The sequence below is a fragment of the Eubalaena glacialis genome, chromosome 17 (assembly GCF_028564815.1).
Source record: "Eubalaena glacialis isolate mEubGla1 chromosome 17, mEubGla1.1.hap2.+ XY, whole genome shotgun sequence".
In the NCBI taxonomy this organism is placed as follows: Eukaryota; Metazoa; Chordata; class Mammalia; order Artiodactyla; family Balaenidae; genus Eubalaena; species Eubalaena glacialis.
In genome coordinates this window covers 16,480,486-16,492,107 of record NC_083732.1, presented here as the reverse complement: position 1 = coordinate 16,492,107, position 11,622 = coordinate 16,480,486, and the positions used below count along the sequence as shown (strand labels likewise).

Sequence of the window (11,622 nt, the reverse complement as noted above, 5' to 3'; positions counted from 1 at the left end):
ATTAAATGGTTTTAGGAAATGATGAATGGCATCAGCCTCGGGAGTTGGAAGGATTCCATTTCTCCAACTGCTCTCTTTTGGATCCACAAATAATCTGGGATTAGCTGGCAACAGGAAAAGCCATTGGCCAGGGCCACCTCAGCTTCCCCTCGGGGCTCCTCCTCCCGGACACAGAGCCATGGGACGTCTCCAGATGAGGGAAGAAAAGAAGCTGTGACATGCAGGTCAGATCACTCTATGGTGCCCAAGTCAGGTTGGAAAAAAGCTAGCTTTGTGCCAGATGATAAACATAAAAATGTAATATCTAAAAGCAAACGTTCTTTTGTTCTAAACATAAGTGAATTACTGAAATGCAGTTTACTGAAGAATTTTCACCTTTTGGAAGGTAAAAATACTGACAGGTCCTAGATACTATGGTCCGTATATGTTTTTATATTATGCATGTGAATGCATATGTACATTATATATGTATTGCATATTTATTAACATGCATATTAACAAATTATGCATTCTTCTAGAGGTAATGATGAACTAAACAATTACGTACACTGTGTTGTAATGAGTGTGTACTGGTACGTACCGGTTAGACATAGCTCTAATAATTCCCAGCACAGCAGCAGATTCCAACCTGTCAAATCTACATTCAGCCCTTTATTGGAATTTTTAAAAGCAATGTTGTGTGATTAGAGAAGAAAACAGTGATTCAGCTCAACTTGTAGTACTATGTACCTTCACTCGATCAATATTCTTTTCAAGGACAGATATATTTGCTTACTTTCATGGCAAGTGATTACACATTCTGATCTTGCCCTATGCCAGGTACAACTGTTGGACACATTCGTGCTTTTGCTATTCCTGGGGCTCTGGGCTGAATTCTTTTTTCTTCCGAGAACCAGAATTTTCCTTTAGTACGTATCATTTGCCTTTGAAATAGTCACCATTTTGCTGTCATTTTTCCCTCCTAAATCACTTTATTCTCTGACTTACTGATCTCAAACCCTTTTAAAAAATTCCTACTTTCTACTTCCTTCGAATCTGTCATTTATGTAACAAAAGTGCTATTTTTACCCTTGGATCCTATTAGATTCCCTACTGAATCAAAAAGTGTCAGATTTGTTACTAACTAGAAAATCATTTATAAGCATGTTACTTCCTTGCTCTGAATCATTGAATATCTGTGTCATACTTTGCTTGAAAGTATGAGGCAGGGGTTAATTTGTCATAAGTAAGCTACCATTTGACTTAAATTCAGCTTGTATTTCTTAACTTTCAGGTTAAAAATATCATACTCCTTTTAAGAGTTCATTTAAAACAAAGGGGGATGTATGTGGGTGGGTGGGTGGATGGATGGATAGAGAGACAGAAGACCCTTTAAAAAATAAAGCAGATTCAGTAAACAGAAAGAAGGGCTATTAAAAAACAAAAAAACTACAGGAACTAAGTGAGTCAGTTATTCGACACTAATGTCGAAGAAGACAGTATGTTAGAAGTATACCCTAAATAAACATGGATAATTATTGGCTGGAAGGATAATCACAGAATCCATATTTTTAGTTTTAGGGAGGGAAAAAAAAGACAGAGAGGAGAAGCCACTTACTATAGATAGCCATCCTCTTAGACACAAAGAGACTAGTGAGCTGATATCAATGAGTAGAATTAAAAAAAAAAAAAATCAACCATCAGCCAAACTACAAAATAGTAATTAGCATGAGAACTTAAAGTACTTGGCAAGAAACCATGACTAGAACCCAAGCTTGACTCTTAAAGTAATTACACAGCTATAGATGAAAAAATAAACTGATTTGTACCTTAATATTTGTGTTTCTTTAATTCCTGGGCTGTATCTGTACAGTATCTCTGAGCTTCTAATTATAATAAATGATTAAATATTTACTATCAGAGCTTGTATTAAGTCCCTCATCTGGCCACACTTGGGGAAATTCTAGCACACATATAGAGGTAACTACCTTAATTGCAGGTAAAATGTCTAGGGGGAGTCTTCCATTGAACTGGCTTTATGTGACAGCAAATTTTGCAGACAGACATATAAAAGAAGGAATAAAGCCTTAGTCCATTATGTAAATCGCTGAAGATAATACACTATCTTTTTTTTTATAGCTTGGGATTAAACTATTTATCCACTATCAAAGGGGTCTTTGCATTGTTTCTTCAAGAAATGGTAATGATTAGTTTTTATGCATTATGGATTCTCTGAGTTAAGTCTCCCTAGTGATTAATACTGTGCATTTTCAAAATAGCTTCTCAGCATGGCCTGAAAACAAACCACCCCGCCAAGGAAACTGAAGCTATGAACACCTGTCTCTAAGGACAGAGTCAACTGAGATAACCAGGACCTTGGAACATATAGTGAGGTGACAAAAAATACTTTTCCTTTAAAGATTATTTTAAAGGAAACAAAGGTTGCATTTTTTTCAGTTTTGTTTTCTACAAACTATATTTTCTACAAAAAGCACATGTGGCTTTTTCAAACGAAGATAAAAGTCAGAAGAATTATTTTTCATACCCATGTAAAAGTCCAGAAAGCAAAATGGCCTTGACTGGCTGCCTCTCCCTCAGATGGCTATGGCATGTACCACCCTCCTCTTCGTCCCACCCTCTCTTTGCTCCTTCTTCCTCTCATTCATTCACAGAGCTGCCTTAAAGAACTTAATACACTATTTATAGGATGACTTAGGGTGAGAAACACTGGTCGCAGCAAATAGCTAGTATATCTAGGATGTTGTAAAAGGTATACAACTTATTTATTTGTGTACAAGGAAATCAAACAAAAATCTCAATGTAATCTATTCACTAGTTGTCAGGAAAAAAAGATTCACCTAAATTGTGTGGTACTGAATACACAGAAACACCTAAGCAACCTAAAGTTTCACTCATTAGGGACTTCCCTGGTGGTGCAGTGGTTAAGAATCCACCTGCCAGTGCAGAGGACACAGATTCGATCCCTGCTCCGGGAAGACCCTACATGCCGCGGAGCAACTCAGCCCGTGCGCCACAACTACTGAGCCTGCGCTCTAGAGCCCGCGAGCCACAACTACTGAGCCCACGTGCCACAACTACTGAAGCCCACGCGCATAGAGCCTGTGCTCCGCAACAAGAGAAGCCACTGCAATGAGAAGCCTGCGCACCGCAACTAGAGAAAGGTCACGCAGAGCAGTGAAGACCCAACGCAGCCAAAAATAAATAATAAATGAGAAATTTTTTTAAAAGTTTCACTCATTAATTGGCACCTATAACACAGACCCAGTTTGGGACAGACTTCAAAATTTGGCTTAAACTTTGCATGGCCTTCCATTAACAAAGGCTTAACAATATCTATATACTAAACGATGACAATTCCACCACATGTAGGATTTTTCACTATCTTTTTTAAAGAAATGGTTTTAACAGCTCGTATCTCCAGACCATGAAGCATAAAAAAATTTCATTTCTTACTTTTCTTCTTGGTTAAAAAAAAACCCTTAGTTTTAATCAGCTTTAACAGTAATCAAGCAATTTTCCAGGAACCTGACTCAAAAGCTCTGCCTAATATATATCATCCGAATGATTATATTAATAAAAACCCAGGTAATGTGCTTTATGAATAACAGATTGATTTCAGATTCCTATAAAACCTAAAGCAATTTCATAAAAGTCACCATTGTTGGGATTTAGTGTGGTTTCATGCTTTTCCTCCATCAATCCTCCAGTGGGTGGGATTTATCTTTTTACGTGAAATGCATGACAAAATATTTGACTGGTTATCAATTCATTAAGAAAGTCATTACATGGTTTTTCCAATGAGGTTAGAGCAAAATGATTTTGGAATTTCCAGAATTTACAGAAATGGAAGGAAGCCTGACCAACTTTGAACTCTGCTCAAGGAATAAAAAGTGGGATTGATGCCATTTTGAAATGTCGGTGCATATGTGTTTGCCAGGTTCTCTTCTTGCCAACTGCAAAATCTCCTGAAATGTCATCCAAATTTGATTAAAGACAGGTTACTCCAAACTCACTCTTTTACATCCATGTAATAAAAATGGGTACATGTTTCAAAATTATTGACAGGAAAGTAAAATAACCAAAACCAGGTGAAAGGTTGGGACTAACTTTCTCTCTTTAGGGAAGTACAGTAGATGTCCCACCTAGTGTTAGCACACGAGGAATAATAGGTACTCCAGGAAAAAAAAAAAAAAAAAAAAGTAATGGCTATTTTACCATGTTATCTTAACTGTCTCATTAAATAAAGTTGCCCTCCCAATTTAGTGCTTCTGTGAGGTCAACCGATCCTAGAAACACAGATGTGGTAACCTCAGTGTCCTAGACCATTTTAGAAGGAACAAGAACTAATGTTTGATTGTTCAAAAGAGAGGAATTGCTGTGGAAGAAGCACAGTGAACTGTCTAGAAGATCATTAGATGACACTGAGCTCCACTGGATGCCCGACTACACAGGGCTACAAAGACATCAGACGGTGCATGGCCCCTCCAGGCACTCACAGTTGGACGAGAAGGCAAACAGGTCATATGAGAAACACCAAAAATAAAGGAACATATGGAATTTCTTAGGATCGCTGAGGAAGGAAAAGCTATCACACAGGTAGATGGGGGGCAGGGCAGGCAGCAGAGCCTTGAAGGATGAGTAGAGCTCAGATGGACAAGAAACCAAAGGGTAAGGGAAACACAAGTCACACGGAAAGCAAGACCTAGAAAAAGAAGTAGCAATTTCCGCATAGAAGAGAGAGCCTCTCCTTTGTCCAGACTGTCTTTTAGTCTCCAACCCCCCCCAACCCCCAGAGCAAAGAGCAGATGTTTTTACCGTCCAGTCTAGTTCAGATAATGTCTCCCTCTGGAGTACAGGCTTGCTTGCAGATCATTCGGAAAGGCTGGGGCGTCCTAAGCCCCCCTGTTCCTCAGCAGTGATGCAAACCCAATTTGTGCACGGCATCCACCTGAATTACTCCGTGTCATCCCTGGGGGTCTTGCGGGGCAAGGGAAACCTACACAGTCATGAAGCTCATGCTACTTACTGTGCCCTGAGTAAAAGAGTCCTTTGTCTCTCATCCAGGAGACTTGTGTCTTCTGCCAGCACCCATGAAACTGTGGCAGGCAAGCCTGTTAGCTTATAAGTAGGGTAAAATCTCAGACCACTCACCATTTTTAATGGATGGGTAGTGAATCAATCCATTGGGTGAGACAGCAAACAGAGAGGAACGAAATAAGAAATTTGGGAGAAAGATGAGCTTGATTTTGTTCCCGTTAAACTTGAAGCAGTTGTGGAGGCAGGGAGTTGGCAACACAGATCTGTATTTTATGAGAGAGGTCTGGGCTAGAGATACATATCTTAAAATTATTAGAATCCACATGGGAGTTAAGACCTTGAGGATGAAAAACCATATCCTGGAGAACACCAATATTTAAGTGGTAGCTATGGGGGTACAGTCTATAGGAATAGACAGAATGGAATGAGGATACTGTGTCTCTTGGAAGCCAAGAAAGTGGAGAATTCCCAGGAGGGAGTAATCACCGGTGTAATTAGGAAATTTCCAATAATAGAAAAACTAAAATCCCACTCGATTTGGCACGTAGCAAGTCACTGTTGTCCTTGCATGACGTGCTGGTGGTCCTGGATCTGTCGGCCTTTAGCTCCCCTCTTACCCTTCCCCTCACTCTGTGTTCCAGATGTCTGAACCTGCAGGCTTCACTTCCCTGGCTCCAATGTCAGCTGGTCTCCAGCTGGGCTGAGTATAGCCAATGGTTGGCATGGATGAGAGATTAAAAGACGAAGGGAACAGAGAGGTCAGGTACTTCCGCTTCTCCTCTCTGCTGTGGATAGCGTGTCTGTCAGTACGTGGGCTGAATCCCCTCCATGGCTTCAGCTCCCACTGGACAAGCCAACCAATCCAAGGGTCATGCCTCCTAGGGTCATCTGCAGGCCAGGGTCTGAGAGCACCATCTTTACTTTGTCCCTCCATTCCAAGTGTGGGAGTAGCTTCCAGCTGTGGCCACCTCTGGGATACCGCACCATCCTCTGTCTGGTTTCTCAGTTACTCTACCACCCACCTAATCAATTTTCCCGCTTTATATTTTCTTTGTAACAAATCACTGAAGTTGTTCATTTTTGCCTGGTTGCATCCTGATTAGTAAGAACAGGTAAGAACGAGTGGTAAGAACAAAAGCCAAATCTTACGGGTGAAAGCATGGAGAAAGAAGATGCCGACGACCAATCGAACAGATTATTCTTCGAGTAGTTGAGCAAAAAGAGAGACTTGATGGTAGTTAGAGAGTTGGATATGTTAAGCTTGATTCGGGGTTTAGATTGGGTAAGACATGAGCTTATTTTAGGCTGAGGGGAAGATGTGTAAAAAGAGTGAAAGAATAAAAGGTAGAGGAATTGAGGGAGTTTGATTAATGGAGCAAAGTCCCAGAAGAAACAGGAGGAGGTGAGGGGTTTCACAAGGTCCAGATAACAGGTCCAATCCAGCTAACAGGGTTTTTTCCCCCAATGTATCAGAGAAAAGTGGCTAATAGTTCAGTTAGATCAACAGGGTCTATCTGATGGGGAATAAAGTTATGTCATCAGCTACCCAGCTAACAAGTTTGACCCCAGCCTGAACTTGGTACCTGGAAACCAGCAATACAAAGGTAAGGACTGATGTGGCTATAAGTCACCTTGTAAGTAAAGTGGGTGAAATTTTCTGGTGGACTCAGTTTCTCCCAGAAGTTTGAGGCTTTGTTGAGTTTAGAGGTGAAAAGGGGGGCTGGAGGAGAGTGATGATGGTTTGGAATTCCTCTGTGTGGGGAGTAGAAACTGGCCCAGGATCTCTGAAAGGATTGATGGGTGATGCAGAGGGCCCAGCTGAGATGGGGAGAAGGAATCTTAGTGGTACTGATCTGCATAGTTTTATAGTTTGTTTTTCCCCCCTCAGATATCAGTTGCCGCCTTTTGGGAGCAGGATGGCAAATCCAGGGTTGCGGTCTTGCAAGAGGAGCACTGCGGGAGGACAGGACTGCCGGAAGTCATAGATGAGACAGTGGTTTGGGCGGTCTACCGTGGGACAGAGGCAGCATAGACAGAAGAAAGAACACACAGGGTGGCACGGGTGGGCAGGACTGACTTCCCATCCCAGCTAAGGAAGCTTGGGCAAGCGACAACCTTTCTAAGCCTCAGTTCCTTCATCCAAGAAGTGAAAATAGTCCCTACCTCAAAAGGTTATAAGACTGAACAAGAAAACGTACATACAGTGTGAATTAAAGATTCTGACACACACAAAGAACTTAGCGAAGAACAGTGGAGTGGGATATTTTCAGTAATTAGATCCCTATGCAATTTTATACTAAATCTGTCGATCTCTCTTTGAGGATGGGTCTCAATCAGAGAACAATTCTGAAACTTCTCTAAAACACACCATGTCAGTTTCCAAAACAGGCCCATTTCAGGCCACCCTGTGGCTCCAAACTACACAGGAAGATGCTGGTGAGACTCCGATGCACCGTCCTCTAGAGCAGCGGTCCCCAACCTTTTTGGCACCAGGGACTGGTTTCATGGAAGCCAATTTTTCCACGGACCAGGGTTGGGGGCGGGGATGGCTCAGGTGGTAACGCGAGCGATGGGGAGCGACCCAGAGCGGCAGATGAAGCTTCACTCGCTCGCCGTTCACCTCCTGCTATGCGACCGGGTTCCTAGCAGGCTGCGGACCGGTATGGGTCTGCGGCCCGAGAGTTGGGGACCCCTGCTCTAGAGAAAAGAGAGCTGTTTGAGAGCTCTATGTGAAGATTAGACTCTACAGGGAATATGGGTCTCTGGGGAGCCACAGAACAGGCAATTCAACTGGGGCACAAAAATGGACCAGGAAAGATCCTCCTGGGCCCAAAGGCTGAGATTCAGAGCTAGTGGAGGCATCTAGGAAAACAATCAGAGACACATCATCTGACGGTCCAGCAGAACGAGGGTTCCGGTGAGTCTCCCTTCCTGCAACTTATTTACCCCAAAGTGATCACTTGCTCTGCTGATTGCCCAGGCTCCTTCCTAGCTCTCTGCTTTCTGCCTTCCAACAACTTTTTTTCTCATTACCCTAACAGAGGTAAGAAGATTCCCCATAGAGTCGTCATTCGCAGATGGACCAGAAGACAGGAAACCCACATAGAACAATTTCATTTGTTCTAACAAGTTGTTAAGGATAAAATTATTGCCTCAAATGAGCTTTTTGGAATTAAGCTTGTGGGCTTACTTCATTTATAAAGAACTGTTCTGGTTCTTATTTCTATAGTAAGTAGGAGTTAAGCGAGCTCAACAATACTGCACATTTACCTATTTCACTTGCTTTCAGTGAAAAAGGAATAATATCCTCAAATGTTTGAAACCTTACAAAGCGGAGAATTGCTAACGACTATAGCCTTACCCCTTTAAGGAAATTTAATGATATGAAAATGACACATGTCATCACTAATTCCTGGGAATCAGAGAGAAAATATACAAAAGGCTTAATGAACAGATGAAGAAAGGAAACTGGTAACTGACATTTCTGGCTCGGGAATACGACCATCCACAGAAGGGCTACTGGCCAAATCTTCTTACACACCGAAAATACTAAAAGCTTCACCCAGAGTCAACAAATGCCACGTTCTGAGGAGTGGCGTCTTAGGGGACAGATCTGTTAACCATCAGTGGGCGTTTTTCATCTCACCGCTTATGGCACGCAAGTTAAAGAAGGCTTTGTGTACCTGCTTTCCAGCAGAAGCCCGAGCCCCCTGGCACAGGAAAGCCGGTCCTGCCCTGGGGCCTGGGACAGATAACATATACACACATAGTACGTGGACAAAGACACACACAGCACAGTCTTCAAACACTTTCCTTCAGGCTATTTCCCTCCATTTTAGACTCACCGAAGAAAAGCTGGAGTCAACTGCAGGTCAGAAGGATGTGACAGAGAGACTTTCTCCTTTGGTTTTGTATTGAACATAGATTTGCCTCTTCAGTAAAGTCAGAATGGTTTGATAGCTTTGCCAAAAGCCACTCTCATACTAAAGAGTGTACAGAAAGGCAGTTTACAAATAGTCTGACAATGGACCTAGAGATTATCATACTAAGTGAAGTAAATCAGACAGAGAAAGACAAATATCATGTGATATCACTTACATGTGGAATCTAAAATATGATAAAAGTGAACTTATTTACAAAAGAGAAACAGACTCACAGACATAGAAAACAAACTTATGGTCCCCAAAGGTGGGGACGGGGATAAACTGGGAGTTTGGGATTAACAGATACACACGACTGTATATAAAATCAACAACAAGGAGCTACCGTGTAGCACAGGGAGCTATAGTCAATACTTTGTAATAACCTAGAATGGAAAAGAATCTGAGAAAAGTATATATATAAATAACTGGATCACTTTGCTGTACACCTGAAATTAACACAATGTAAATCAACTATACTTCAATTAAAAAAAATTTTTTTAATGAGTCTGACAGCGAAGTTCCCTTCATGGTATGCCCTGTTTACATACCACATCTTAGTGTCATCCAAAAACAACTGACATCTGCTTGATGCTCTTATTAGCATGTGCTATAAAAGGCCAGATTTCTCCAGCAGTAAGGACAGGGTCAGAGAGGGAAGGACAGTGGGAGCTGTTCAGGTGCCATGACAGCCACCACTGCACCCACTCCTGGGTACATAGTTCTAAGATACATAGTTCTAAGCATCTCCCTGCGGGGAAAATGCTACTAAAGTTGAAAAGGTACAGCAGAGGGCAGACGGAATGACTCAGAGCTTCCAGAACGAGACCCTTATGTTGACCTCACTCTCCCGTTGCAAATCCACAGTAGTAAAGACCCCAACAAGACGAACCTCCCAGAGCCTTTGCTTACAAATCTCAGCATGGGGTAGAAACGGTCCTTCCTGAGCTCCTGGATGCTTCGGGGAAATTTTTTTCACACCTGGTCTTAAAACCCATTCAAACTAACTCATGTCTCTGTCAAAATCCAATCTTTCTGTCTGGTCTCTTCTTAATACTCTGTAATGACCTACATGGGAAAAGAATCTAAAAAAGACTAGATAATATGTATATGTATAACTGATTCACTTTGCTGTATACCTGAAACACACTGTAAATCAACTAGACTTCAATAAAATTTTTTTAAAAATCCAATCTTTCCATAGCGTCAAGACAATGCTTTTTTTTTTTTTTGATGTGGTGTTAATTTAAATCACATAAAATAGTGCCTGGCTTATACTAAAGACCTTACAAATGATAAGGTCTTTGAATAAAGGATAAAATGATAAAATAAAAAATAAACTGATATTTTTATTCAATTAATCTGCCTTTCCTGAAGTTACCAATATAAATTTTACCTAAAAAAGTAGGAAATGTTTTACTTCCCTTCTCTACTGATTGAGCATTACCTAATTAATGTCCACAGTCCAGGTGCCTTTATCTATTCAGTGACTATTAACCCCTTACCGGATATACCTTTTGCAAATATCTCCTCCCATTCAGTAGGCAGCCCTTTCATTTAAAACAATGCTTTTTGAGTCCTACATTCTTATTTAACACTATGCCAGAACGTAAGAAGATATTTACGAAATGTTACAAAGCAGAAAACTGACCCCAAAACCAAGATAGCAGCAGAGTCGCCTGGAATGTTCCTCTACTTTATTTTAGCTATGCTGTTTACGAACACTGCACTTATTTTTTTTCCTTCCCTTGTTTCCAGGGTAACCAGTTCATTTGGTTGGGGGGCCGGAAGTAGGTGGGTAGGGGAGGCACAGGCAAGAAAACATTTTTGAAGTGATGCATAGCATGAAGTCAGCCTGAGTGAATTTAATTTGCTGTGGCAGTGCAACAATACTGAAAGGGTGTGCTCGACCCTAGTCCTTTTGGATTGTTTCTGACTGAGTAATTTGAGGAGAGTTTCTTCATAATGGTGCCTTTTCACACAGCAGGACTTTTGAATCCCACCTGTAAATCAGGGGGGTCTGCGGGAATTTGTCTGTCTTTTCCCTCCCCTTCTCTTTTATCTCTACCTCTTTTTCTGTAATTTGTGAAGATAAAATAGTCCTCGTAATTCTTTAATACGAAAGAAGATTGGGCTGTTCTGCCCTGAAAGTGGCACATTAATTGTGATCAACAATTTGCTCACTGAAATTCAATCTCAAAGATATTTACCCTACCTTCTTCTTGAAAAGGAAAAATGCCTCTCTGAAATTCTTGGTCTATAAGAAACAACACTAATGTTTTAAATTAAGATTTAGCACTTACTTTATGCACCTAGCCTAGACAGGTGTATGCTATATACACAGATGAATTAGGCTATTCACATTGTTTAATTTTCTTAAACAACTTGTAATTATTTCTCCGACTAAATATAAAGATGAAGTGTTCAACTGGTATTAATGCAAATGTATATTATAAAATCACGCTGCTATATCAGTCTGCATCAGAATCAATTCTGTATTTGTGTCTCAAGTAAACTTTAAATTGAAGTTATGAAATGTTTTGACTTTGGATCACAGAATCAAGCTGTTTAAAAAGCATGTGTATACATACATACATACACACACACACACACACACACACACACCATACTTTAATAGTATTTACAATGGAAACAACTTAAATGT

General features: G+C 40.9%; 1 non-coding gene across 1 annotated transcript; it reads right to left on the bottom strand.

The window, feature by feature from the left end:
* Positions 1-6,497: 6,497 nt before the first annotated feature.
* LOC133077507 (small nucleolar SNORD12/SNORD106) lies at positions 6,498-6,589 on the bottom strand. Its single transcript, XR_009697775.1, has one exon. It is a non-coding gene; the product is annotated as a small nucleolar SNORD12/SNORD106 (small nucleolar RNA).
* Between the last annotated feature and the right edge of the window lie 5,033 nt (positions 6,590-11,622).